The sequence below is a fragment of the Anomaloglossus baeobatrachus genome, chromosome 7, assembly GCF_048569485.1.
Source record: "Anomaloglossus baeobatrachus isolate aAnoBae1 chromosome 7, aAnoBae1.hap1, whole genome shotgun sequence".
In the NCBI taxonomy this organism is placed as follows: Eukaryota; Metazoa; Chordata; class Amphibia; order Anura; family Aromobatidae; genus Anomaloglossus; species Anomaloglossus baeobatrachus.
Window position 1 is genome coordinate 307,253,509 of NC_134359.1, and position 13,713 is coordinate 307,267,221.

A 13,713-nucleotide genomic window follows, 5' to 3' on the forward strand; every position below is an offset into this window, starting at 1 on the left:
GCGGATTCACCAAGACAGGAGGAAAACCAGAGATAGAGCTAAGCAACAATGGAAGACAAGCCTGCTCCAGGAGAAGTATGGAAATGTGAGAGCTCTGAAAGACGGATCCACCCAGACAGGAGGAAAACCAGAGATAGAGCACAGCAACCATGGAAGACAAGTCTGCTCCAGAAGAAGTATGGAGTTATGAGAGCTCTGAAAGATGGATCCACCCAGACAGGAGGAAAACCAGAGATAGAGCACAGCAACCATGGAAGACAAGCCTGCTCCAGGAGAAGTATGGAGATATGAGAGCTCCAAAAGACGGATCCACCCAGACAGGAAGAAAACCAGAGATAGAGCACAGCAACCATGGAAGACAAGCCTGCTCCAGGAGAAGTATGGAGATATGAGAGCTCCAAAAGACGGATCCACCCAGACAGGAGGAAAACCAGAGATAGAGCACAGCAACCATGGAAGACAAGCCTGCTCCAGAAGAAGTATGGAGATATGAGAGCTCCGAAAGACGGATCCACCCAGACAGGAGGAAAACCGGAGATAGAGCTAAGCAACCATGGAAGACAAGTCTGCTCCAGGAGAAGTATGGGGTTATGAGAGCTCTGAAAGACGGATCCACCCAGACAGGAGGAAAACCAGAGATAGAGCTAAGCAACCATGGAAGACAAGGCTGCACCAGAAGGAGTATGGAAATGTAAGAGCTCCGAAAGATGGATCCACACAGACAGGAGGAAAACCACAGATAGAGAACAACAACCATGGAAGACAAGCCTTCACCTGGAGGAGTATGGAAATGTGAGAGCTCCAAAAGACGGATCCACCCAGACAGGAGGAAAACTGGAGATAGAGCACAGCAACCATGGAAGACAAGTCTGCTCCAGGAGAAGTATGGAGTTATGAGAGCTCTGAAAGATGGATCCACCCAGACAGGAGGAAAACCAGAGATAGAGCTAAGCAACCATGGAAGACAAGGCTGCACCAGAAGGAGTATGGAAATGTGAGAGCTCCGAAAGACGGATCCACCCAAACAGGAGGAATACCGGAGATAGAGCAGAACAACCATGGAAGACAAGGCGTACCAGGAGGAATATGGAGATGTGAGAGCTCTGAAAGACGGATTAACACAGACAGGAGGAAAAGTAGAAGATAGAGCAAAGCAACCATGGAACACAAGGCTGCACTAGAAGGAGTAAGGAAATGTGAGAGCTCCAAAAGATGGATACACCCAGACAGGAGCCAAACTGGGATATAAAGCATGGAAGAGGAACCATGGAAGACAAGTCTGCACCAGAAGGAAAACCGGAAATAGAGCAGGGCAACTGTGGCGCCCTGGACAAGCCAGGACGTCACAGGTACTACACCAACACACCCCACACCCCGGTCAGGCACACCTAAGTCAAACAAAATCCTTGTTGCCTCCCTCCAGGGGCTGATGTCCACACCAGGGGGCGGGCCAGGTGGTTGGTCCCGCCCACCGAGGAGTTCACAGTCCTGGAGGCGGGAGAAGGAAAGAGTAGAGTTTTGGAGTTGGAAGTGGAAGGAGTGAAGTGGAAGAGGAGCAGACAGAAAGTGGTCCGGGTGTGTGGCCCGGACGGAACAGCAAGGTTGGCAGACGGTGGTGACCGTCTGCAGGAGAGGCCTGTTGGAGCTAGCCGTAAGGACCGTGGACGGGCGGTGGCCCGGTGGTACCGGACCGGTACGCAAAGAGAAGCCAGCACCATCCGGCAGGGGCTTACGGACCCCGACAAGGCTAGGAGTCGCCGTGCAATTTGTCACATCCGTTAGCGAAGGGAACCTCCTGGGTTTCCCAGCAGCCAAGTCCCGATAGAAGGCAACAGTCCAACCGTGAGAGGGAAACACAGTCACCGCCAAGGCTACAGTTCCCAGGGCCAGAACCTGCGGGCAAAAGGGGCTCCTTCAGCACATATCCAAGCTGGGGAGCGGGTTACCGGTGGGAACCCATTGGAACCGTACACACTACACAGGTGCAGGGAAAGGCAGTCACCATCAACCTGCCGGGAGGAGAAACACCGCAGCCGTCTGTGGGACCTGTCCATCCAGCCGTTTGTTTTACCGGAGACTCTGTGTTCATCATTGGCTGAGTGAGTACCACCGTGCCGTGCGGCACAGCGCTGCCCCCGCGACCCTGCACCTCACCAGGCCCCGTAACCCGCCTGCAATCCATCTCTACCCCATCACCGGGCCCTGGGACAACCAACCCCCTACCCACGGAGGGGAGAATAAACATCAAAGCTGCTCCCTGTCACCGCTTCCGGGATCCCCGTCCAGAGCAGCGGTGGTGTCACCAATCTCACCACAACCGTGGGTGGCGTCACGGACAATATCAAATCCCCACAATCAATTCCCCCTTTTCACTCACGGGCGAGGAGCGCCGCTCGAGTCCCCAGGATCCGGCCCACCGCTCGAGCCACCACCGAGCAGCAGTAGCCGCAGCAGCCGGACCCGAGCAGTGGGAGAGCGCAGCGTCCCCTCCTCCGCCCGCCACACAACCATGGAAGACAAGCCTGCACCAGGAGGAGTATGGAGATGCGAGATCTCTGAAAGACGGATCCACCCGGATAGGTTCCAAACTAGGAGATAAAACATGGAAGAGCAACCATGGAAGACAAGTCTGCACCAAGAGGAGTATATGGAAATGTGAAAGCTCCAAAAGAACTGATCTGTCCTACAGTCTCCTCCCCCAGTAATGGCTGGTAACAGAGAGTAATAGATTGTACTCATCTGTCTATAGTCTCCTCCCCCAGTAATGGCTGATAACAGGGAGTAATAGATTGTAGTCACCTGTCCTACAGTCTCCTCCTCCAGTAATGGCTGATATCAGGGAGTAATAGATTGTAGTTACCTGTCCTACAGTAATGGCTGATAACAGGGAGTAACAGATTGTAGTCCCGTGTCCTACAGTCTCCTCCCCCAGTAATGGCTGATAACAGGGAGTAATAGATTGTGCTCACCTGTCCTACAGTCTCCTCCCCCAGTAATGGCTGATAACAGGGAGTAATAGATTGTAGTCACCTGTCATAAAGTCACCTCCCCAGTAATGGCTGATAACAGGGAATAATAGATTGTAGTCACCTGTCCTACAGTCTCCTCCCCCAGTAATGGCTGATCTAAGGGAGTAATAGATTGTACTCACCTGTCCTACAGTCTCCTCCCCAGTAATGGCTGATAACAGGGAGTAATAGATTGTACTCACCTGTCCTACAGTCTCCTCACCAGTAATATCTGATAACAGGGAGTAATAGATTGTGCTCACCTGTCCTACCTTCTCCTCCCCAGTAATGGCTGATAACAGAGAGTAATAGATTGTAGTCACCTGTCCTACAGTCTCCTCCCCCAGTAATGGCTGATAACAGGGAGTAATAGATTGTACTCACCTGTCCTACAGTCTCCTCCCCAGTAATATCTGATAACAGGGAGTAATAGATTGTGCTCACCTGTCCTACCTTCTCCTCCCCAGTAATGGCTGATAACAGGGAGTAATAGATTGTAGTCACCTGTCCTACAGTCTCCTCCTTCAGTAATGGCTGACACCAGAGAGTAATAGATTGTACTCACCTGTTTTACAGTCTCCTCCCCCAGTAATGAATGATAACAGGGAGTAATAGATTGTAGTCACCTGTCCTACAGTCTCCTCCTTCAGTAATGGCTGACACCAGAGAGTAATAGATTGTACTCACCTGTTTTACAGTCTCCTCCCCCAGTAATGAATGATAACAGGGAGTAATAGATTGTAGTCACCTGTCCTACAGTCTCCTCCTTCAGTAATGGCTGACACCAGAGAGTAATAGATTGTACTCACCTGTTTTACAGTCTCCTCCCCCAGTAATGAATGATAACAGGGAGTAATAGATTGTACTCACCTGTCCTACAGTCTCCTCCTCCAGTAATGAATGATAACAGGGAGTAATAGATTGTAGTCACCTGTCCTACAGTCTCCTCCCCCAGTAATGGCTGCTAACAGGGAGTAATAGATTGTACTCACCTGTCCTACAGTCTCCTCCCCCAGTAATGGCTGATAAAAGGGAGTAATAGATTGTAGTCACCTGTCCTACAGTCTCCTCCCCCAGTAATGGCTGATAACAGAGAGTAATAGATTGTGGTCACCTGTCCTACAGTCTCCTCCCCCAGTAATGGCTGATAACAGGGAGTAATAGATTGTACTCACCTGTCCTACAGTCTCCTCCCCCAGTAATGGCTGATAACAGGGAGTAATTGATTGTAGTCACCTGTTCTACAGTTTCCTCCCCCAGTAATGGCTGATAACAGGGAGTAATAGATTGTAGTCACCTGTCCTACAGTCTCTTCCCCCAGTAATGGCTGATAACAGGGAGTAATAGATTGTAGTCACCTGTTCTACAGTCTCCTCCCCCAGTAATGGCTGATATCAGGGAGTAATAGATTGTAGTCCCCTGTCCTACAGTCTCCTCCCCCAGTAATGGCTGATAACAAAGAGTAATAGATTGTAGTCACCTGTCCTACAGTGTCTTCCCCCAGTAATGGCTGATAACAGGGAGTAATAGATTGTAGTCACCTGTCCTACAGTGTCCTCCCCCAGTAATGGCTGATAACAGGGAGTAATAGATTGTAGTCACCTGTCCTACAGTCTCCTCCCCCAGCAATGGCTGATAACAGGGAGTAATTGATTGTAGTCACCTGTCCTACAGTCTCCTCCCCCAGTAATGGCTGATAACAGGGAGTAATAGATTGTAGTCACCTGTCCTACAGTCTCCTCCCCCAGTAATGGCTGATAACAGGGAGTAATAGATTGTAGTTACCTGTCCTACAGTCTCCTCCCCCAGTAATGGCTGATAACAGGGAGTAATAGATTGTAGTCACCTGTCCTACAGTCTCCTCCCCCAGTAATGGCTGATAACAGGGAGTAATAGATTGTACTCCCCTGTCCTACAGTCTCCTCCTCCAGTAATGGCTGATAACAGGGAGTAATAGATTGTACTCCCCTGTCCTACAGTCTCCTCCCCCAGTAATGGCTGATAACAGGGAGTAATAGATTGTACTCATCTGTCCTACAGTCTCCTCCCCCAGTAATGGCTGATAGCAGTGAGTAATAGATTGTAGTCATCTGTCCTACAGTCTCCTCCCCCAGTAATGGCTGATAACAGGGAGTAATAGATTGTAGTCACCTGTTCTATATTCACCTCCCCCAGTTGTGACTGATAACAGAGAATAATAGACTGTATAGAGATGGGGGTGTTGTGTGCCCGCCCTGGTGTGGGTGTCACTGGCTGTGAGGATGATGAGGGGTCAGGGTTCGCAGTGTGGAGTGAACTTCTCCTCAGGAGACACTTTCACTTTCACTTTCCTTTAAAAACAAGAAAAAGAGAAAGGTGAGGATAGGGGAGGACAGAGAAGAGAGGTACAGAGGACAGGAGGACAGAGAAGAGGGGGCAAGGAAGAGGCAGCAGAGGAGAGGGGGACACTAGAGAGCAGAGGAAAGAATGGGCAGAGGAGACCGGGCTGAGCAGAGAGCGAGCGTACATGAGACAGGGACAGAGGGAAGGAGGCGAGAAGAGTGAGGGGGAGGGGAGAGGACGGAAGAGTGAGGAGCAGGGGGAGGACGGAGGAGTGAGGGTAGGGGGGAGGACGGAGGAGTGAGGGGCAGGGGGGAGGACGGAGGAGTGAGGGTAGGGGGGAGGACGGAGGAGTGAGGGGCAGGGGGGAGGACGGAGGAGTGAGGGGCAGGGGGGAGGACGGAGGAGTGAGGGGCAGGGGGGAGGACGGAGGAGTGAGGGGCAGGGGAGAGGACGGAGGAGTGAGGGGCAGGGGGGAGGACGGAGGAGTGAGGGGCAGGGGGGAGGACGGAGGAGTGAGGGGCAGGGGGGACAGAGGAGTGAAGGGCAAGGGGGAGGACAGAGGAGTGAGGGGCAGGGGGGAGGACGGAGGAGTGAGGGGCAGGGGGGAGGACGGAGGAGTGAGGGGCAGGGGGGAGGATGGAGGAGTGAGGGGCAGGGGGGAGGACGGAGGAGTGAGGGGCAGGGGGGAGGACGGAGGAGTGAGGGGCAGGGGGGAGGACGGAGGAGTGAGGGGCAGGGGGGAGGACAGAGGAGTGAAGGGCAGGGGGGAGGACAGAGGAGTGAGGGGCAGGGGGGAGGACAGAGGAGTGAAGGGCAGGGGGAGGACAGAGGAGTGAGGGGCAGGGGGGAGGACGGAGGAGTGAGGGGCAGGGGGGAGGACGGAAGAGTGAGGGGCAGTGGGGAGGACGGAGGAGTGAATGGCAGGGGGGAGGACGGAGGAGTGAGGGGCAGGGGGGAGGACGGAGGAGTGAGGGGCAGGGGGGAGGACGGAGGAGTGAGGGGCAGGGGGGAGGACGGAGGAGTGAGGGGCAGGGGGGAGGACGGAGGAGTGAGGGGCAGGGGGGAGGATGGAGGAGTGAGGGGCAGGGGAGAGGACGGAGGAGTGAGGGGCAGGGGGGAGGACGGAGGAGTGAGGGGCAGGGGGGAGGACGGAGGAGTGAGGGGCAGGGGGGAGGACGGAGGAGTGAGGGGCAGGGAGGAGGACGGAGGAGTGAGGGGCAGGGGGGAGGAAGGAGGAGTGAGGGGCAGGGGGGAGGACGGAGGAGTGAGGGGCAGGGGGGAGGACAGAGGAGTGAGGGGCAGGGGGGAGGACAGAGGAGTGAGGGGCAGGGGGAGGACAGAGGAGTGAGGGGCAGGGAGGAGGACGGAGGAGTGAGGGGCAGGGGGGAGGAAGGAGGAGTGAGGGGCAGGGGGGAGGACGGAGGAGTGAGGGGCAGGGGGGAGGACAGAGGAGTGAGGGGCAGGGGGGAGGACAGAGGAGTGAGGGGCAGGGGGAGGACAGAGGAGTGAGGGGCAGGGAGGAGGACGGAGGAGTGAGGGGCAGGGGGGAGGAAGGAGGAGTGAGGGGCAGGGGGGAGGACGGAGGAGTGAGGGGCAGGGGGGAGGACGGAGGAGTGAGGGGCAGGGAGGAGGACGGAGGAGTGAGGGGCAGGGGGGAGGAAGGAGGAGTGAGGGGCAGGGGGGAGGACAGAGGAGTGAGGGGCAGGGAGGAGGACGGAGGAGTGAGGGGCAGGGGGGAGGAAGGAGGAGTGAGGGGCAGGGGGGAGGACGGAGGAGTGAGGGGCAGGGGGGAGGACGGAGGAGTGAGGGGCAGGGGGGAGGACGGAGGAGTGAGGGGCAGGGGGGAGGACGGAGGAGTGAGGGGCAGGGGGGAGGACGGAGGAGTGAGGGGCAGGGAGGAGGACGGAGGAGTGAGGGGCAGGGGGGAGGAAGGAGGAGTGAGGGGCAGGGGGGAGGACGGAGGAGTGAGGGGCAGGGGGGAGGACGGAGGAGTGAGGGGCAGGGGGGAGGAAGGAGGAGTGAGGGGCAGGGGGGAGGACGGAGGAGTGGAGGGCAGAGGAGTGAGAGTGGCGGAATAGATCGGAGTGGAGTGAGGGTCAGGGGAGAACAGGGCAGAGGTCAAAAGAGGGAGACAGCTCTGAAGAGAAGACTTCCAACTAAAGTTAGTCATTGAAAAGAGGGAGAGAGAGGGTGTGAGGAAAGGGGGGACAGAGGAAGAGAGGGTGGAGGGGAGAGGGAGATCAGAAGACAGAGGGGCAATCAATGGAGAAGAGGTGCTGTGAGGACAGGAGGAGGGCAGAGGAGAGGGGGACAGAAGAGGAGGGCAGAGGAGAGGAGTGGAAGGGAGACTGAGAGCTGGAGATAGAAGTGGTGATCAATGGAGAAGTGAGGGTATGAGGAAAGGGGAGAGGTGCTGAGGGAGGGGAACAGAAGAGGAGGGCAGAGAAGAGGGCTGGAGATAGGAGGGTGATTAATAGAGAAGAGGGGATGTGAGGAAAGGGGGGGAGAGGAAACAGGGACAGAGGAGAGGGCTGGAGGAGAGACTGAGGTCTGAAGACACAAGGGGTGATCAACGGAGAAGAAGGGGTGTGAGCATAGCAGGACAGAGGAGAGGGGCTGAGGACAGAGAGACAGAGGATAGAGGGACAGAGGAAGATGGCAGAGGAGAGGTGTGGAGGGGAGATTGAGGGCTGAAGACAGGAGGCACGATCAATGGAGAAGAGGGTGTGAGGAGAGGAGGAAGAGGAGAGCAGAGGAAATTAGGGGCAGAGAATAGAGGTCGGGAGAGATAGGCAGAGAAGAGAGATGGTAGATGATAGAGAGGTGAGGAGAGGAGTGCAGAATTAAGAGAGGGAGAGAAGACAAGATATAGGAGACAAAGCCAGGGGAGAGGTGGCAGAGAAGAGAGGCGACAGTGGAGAGGTGGCAGAAGAGAAAATAGAAGAGCATAGGAAAATAGTGGAAAGAGTCAGCAGTGGAGAGAGAGTGGTAGAGGATGGAGGAAGCAGAAGAAAGCTGGGTCAGAAGAAAGAGCAGGCAGAAGGATGGAGCAGAGAAGAGGTGTTTTCTGATACTTTTTCCTCTAGGACAAGATCATGATGCGTCAAGTCATCGGGATCTTCTCTCGGGAGAGTGACAGGAGTTTCAATTTCCTCAGTGATGCCCTGTGGGCAAAGGACTCAGTTAGGGAGGTGAGGAGCTTCACCATCACCAACACTAACCACCGTAACCTCAGAGAGGAGGCTTCCCGCTGTGACTGTGCCATCCTATATCACTCGAAGAACCGCGGGAGACTGAACATCACCGACGTCATCGACTCCCTCTACGATGAGGAGATCACTGACCTGTGCAGCGAGTTAGGTAAGAAAATCATCAACACCCCCTCTAAGGGTCCAAGAGGGGGATTCCCAACATGAGGGGAAATAGGGAGATTCACTGCATGAGAGGTCAGAGCAAGAGATTCACTCCATGAGGGGTCAGAGATGGAGATTCCCCACATGAGAGGCCCGAGGGCGAGATTCCCCACATGAGAGGTCAGAGGGGGAGATTCTCCACATGAGGGGTCAGTGATGGAGATTCCCCACATGAGGGGTCAGAGGGGGAGATTCCCCACATGAGGGGTCAGAGGGGGAGATTCCCCACATGAGGGGTCAGAGGGGGAGATTCTCCACATGAGGGGTCAGAGGGGGAGATTCCCCACATGAGGGGTCAGAGGGGGAGATTCCCCACATGAGAGGCCAGAGGGGGAGATTCCCCACATGAGGGGTCAGAGGGGGAGATTCCCCACATGAGGGGTCAGAGGGGGAGATTCCCCACATGAGGGGTCAGAGGGGGAGATTCCCCACATGAGAGGCCAGAGGGGGAGATTCCCCACATGAGGGGTCAGAGGGGGAGATTCCCCGCCTGAGAGGTCAGAGCAAGAGATTCCTCACATGAGGGGTCAGAGGGGGAGATTCCCCACATGAGAGGCCAGAGGGGGAGATTCCCCACATGAGGGGTCAGAGGGGGAGATTCCCCAAATGAGGGGTCAGAGGGGGAGATTCCCCACATGAGGGGTCAGAGGGGGAGATTCCCCACATGAGGGGTCAGAGTGGGAGATTCCCCACATGAGGGGTCAGAGGGGGAGATTCCCCACATGAGGGGTCAGAGGGGGAGATTCCCCACATGAGAGGCCAGAGGGGGAGATTCCCCGCCTGAGAGGTCAGAGCAAGAGATTCCTCACATGAGAGGTCAGAGGGGGAGATTCCCCACATGAGAGGCCAGAGGGGGAGATTCCCCACATGAGAGGCCAGAGGGGGAGATTCCCCACATGAGAGGCCAGAGGGGGAGATTCCCCACATGAGAGGCCAGAGGGGGAGATTCCTCACATGAGGGGTGAGAGGGGGAGATTCCCCACATGAGGGGTCAGAGGGGGAGATTCCCCACATGAGAGGCCAGAGGGGGAGATTCCCCACATGAGAGGCCAGAGGGGGAGATTCCCCACATGAGAGGCCAGAGGGGGAGATTCCTCACATGAGGGGTGAGAGGGGGAGATTCCCCACATGAGGGGTCAGAGGGGGAGATTCCCTGCCTGAGAGGTCAGAGCAAGAGATTCCCCACTTGAGGGGTCAGAGCAAGAGATTCCCCACATGAGGGGTCAGAGGGGGAGATTCCCCACATGAGAGGTCAGGGGGAGATTCCTCACTGAGGGGTCAGAGGGGGAGATTCCTCAGTGAGGGAAGGCTGGCTGATCCTGAGGGTCCACACTGGGGCTCAGTGGGGGTAGGTTGGCTCATCCTGAGGGTCTACTTTGGGGCTCAGTGGGGGTAGGTTGGCTCATCCTGAGGGTCCACACTGGGGCTCAGTGGGGGTAGATTGGCTCATCCTGAGGGTCCACACTGGGGCTCAGTGGGGGAAGGCTGGCTCAACCTGAGGGTCTACACTGGGGCACAGTGAGGATAGGTTAGCTCATCCTGAGGGTCTACACTGGGGCACAGTGAGGATAGGTTGGCTCATCCTGAGGGTCCACACTGGGGCTCAGTGGGGGTAGGTTGGCTCATCCTGAGGGTCCACACTGGGGCTCAGTGGGGGAAGGCTGGCTCATCCTGAGGGTCCACACTGGGGCTCAGTGGGGGAAGGCTGGCTCATCCTGTGGGGTCCACACTGGGACTCAGTGGGGCAAGGCTGGCTCATCCTGAGGGTCCACACTGGAGCTCAGTGGGGGAAGGCTGGCTCATCCTGAGGGTCCACACTGGGGCTCAGTGGGGCAAGGCTGGCTCATCCTGAGGGTCCACACTGGGACTCAGTGGGGCAAGGCTGGCTCATCCTGAGGGTCCACACTGGAGCTCAGTGGGGGAAGGCTGGCTCATCCTGAGGGTCCACACTGGGGCTCAGTGGGGGAAGGCTGGCTCATCCTGAGGGTCCACATTGGGGCTCATTGGGGGAAGGCTGGCTCATCCTGAGGGTCCACACTGGGGCTCAGTGGGGCAAGGCTGGCTCATCCTGAGGGTCCACACTGGGGCTCAGTGGGGGAAGGCTGGCTCATCCTGAGGGTCCACACTGGGGCTCAGTGGGGGAAGGCTGGCTCATCCTGAGGGTCCACACTGGGGCTCAGTGGGGGTAGGTTGGCTCATCCTGAGGGTCCACACTGGGGCTCAGTGGGGGTAGGTTGGCTCATCCTGAGGGTCCACACTGGGGCTCAGTGGGGGTAGGTTGGCTCATCCTGAGGGTCCACACTGGGGCTCAGTGAGGGACGTTTGGCTCATCCTGAGGGTCCACACTGGGGCTCAGTGAGAGACGTTTGGCTCATGTGTTGTGGTTTTCTACATCCCTTTCTTCTTATCCTTTCCCATCCTTTGGTAGACCTTGGACATTTGTCTTTCTTCAGTTGTATTAACTGCGACTTTCCCAACTTATGAGGCGGACTAGACCCCACAACCTAAACCAATTGCCCCGTCGACACATACAGACCCCAGTCCTTCCACCCACCTTGTGTCCTTTTACTTCGGTCATGTCTTTGTAACTTCTGCCTTATTCCTGTAGGAAGGGAGAACGTGATTGTGGTGGCCGACGACCTGGAGGACAGCTCTTCAGAGATGAGGACGAGGATTCTGCAGGATCAGCCGCTCATTCAAGAAATGGCCGCTCATCTTTTCCTCATTAGTAAAGAAGAGAAAAATTCACTGAAACTTTTACATGAAAAACTACAGGTTATAACATCTGGAATCTCAAGAAAAGGTAGCTCCCTCTCCCCTCTCCCAGCAGAAAGTCCCAGCACAAGCTCAGCTAGTAATAACTGGGTGTATGTCCACCACATCTCTGAAGCCACGAAAATCTCATCATTGTCAGGGAACTATCTGTGTCCTCTCTGCCATGTGATACCCCAGAGAGGACCGTGATAGGAGCACCAGGAGGTCCCCTCTGTCCGGTCTGGTAGAGGAGGACGGGATCGGTCACTGGTTATCATACAGTAGGAGTGGAGACGTGTTTGGCCCTGATTAGTTTGGGTCCAGATTCTGCTCCTCTCTTGTGCTCAGGACACCTGGAGATGTAGTTCTGGAGAACTGTCATGGTGGAGATGACTCTTGTGTGACCGCCTTTCTCATTTGTGTTTCTTATCTACAGCTTCAAGGACAACTGGAGGGAACCAGAGCGCCTCGGTAAGTAGAAGCCCTGGATGATGGTCTATAATGATGTCCACACTCTTCCTGTGAGCCCTCTCATTCTTTAGAGATAAGGTCTACAGACAGCGCTGCCTTTGGCTCCTTCTCCTTCTCCACACTGGGGGGCGCTGTCTTTACCATTCCCCGGTCGGACCAGCATGCTCTGCTCCTTTGTGGCTTCTACACTGTTTGTAACATTGATGGGTTTTGCAATGTGAAGCCTTGAGAACCTTCATCTAAACCCATTGTGTCTTATGTTTGTCTCTAGACGTTGGTGGAAGCCGTAAAGATCATCTGCAGTGTGCCGGGGCAGGTCATCGTGGTGCGTAATATAACATCAAGAAAGTAAAATCCGGCAACAAACCCATCCCCCGATCTCCAGCCCTGCCGGGACCTTCCACGCTTCAGCTCATCCGTGTTCAGTATTCGGAGGCGGTGGCTGAGCCGCCATTATTTACCGCGTTTGTCATTTGTGTCATTACAGATTGTGATGTCGGTGGTTCTATTCTTCTACAATATGGCCGTCTTCTGGGTCATGGTATGTAATAGACGTCATGGCTTTACCCAACCAGAGCGTCACACTGACGTCACTGCAGCAGGGAAGGGCGAGAGCCGCAGGCCAGAGAATGATTGCACTATCTGGGTAGTCTCCTGCCCCAAACCCCAGCAATCCATCACCGGTGCTCCCCCCACCTATGGAATAGAGGAATCCTCTCCAGAGCCCGGCCGGGACCTTCCACACACTGATAGGACAGGTTTTATCAGTTTTCAGTACTGTAAGGCCTCATCCAAGTCATTTACAATCTGGCGCCCAGTGTGTCGGGGGCTTTATAATGACTTATGAGGTAGCTTAGAGCGGCCATCTAGGCACCACCTCGGGAATGGCCGTAGGACCTCAAACTAGAAACTAAAAGCCGCGTGGTTACTTTGGTGAGGCCATTTTCACACATTACTGTCTGAGTGCAGATGGTCTGGATGGACTGAGTGCAGGTCTCCTGCCCCGACCGCGCAGCCTCATACACTCATATACTGGAGGCCTATGAGACCTGAGTCCGGTCCATACTCAAATACTGCGATTGTGTCACAGTGATGTAAAATCCAAAGAACCCATCCAATGACTAGAGCCCTGCCGGGACCTTTCACGCGGTGATGCCACAGCTTTCTGCCTTCCTGACACCAGCCCTCTGTTACTGACACAAGAGGTCAGGAGCTTTCTGCCTCCCTGACATGAGCCCTCTGTTACTGACACCAGAGGTCAGGAGCTTTCTGCCTTCCTGATACCAGCCCTCTGTTACTGACACAAGAGGTCAGGAGCTTTCTGCCTCCCTGACATGAGCCCTCTGTTACTGTCACCAGAGGTCAGGAGTTTTCTGCCTCCCTGACATGAGCCCTCTGTTACTGACACCAGAGGTCAGGAGTTTTCTGCCTCCCTGACATGAGCCCTCTGTTACTGACACCAGAGGTCAGGAGCTTTCTGCCTTCCTGATACCAGCCCTCTGTTACTGACACAAGAGGTCAGGAGTTTTCTGCCTCCCTGACATGAGCCCTCTGTTACTGACACCAGAGGTCAGGAGCTTTCTGCCTCCCTGACATGAGCCCTCTGTTACTGACACCAGAGGTCAGGAGCTTTCTGCCTCCCTGACATGAGCCCTCTGTTACTGACACCAGAGGTCAGGAGCTTTCTGCCTCCCTGACATGAGCCCTCTATTACTGACACCAGAGGTCAGGAGTTTTCTGCCTCC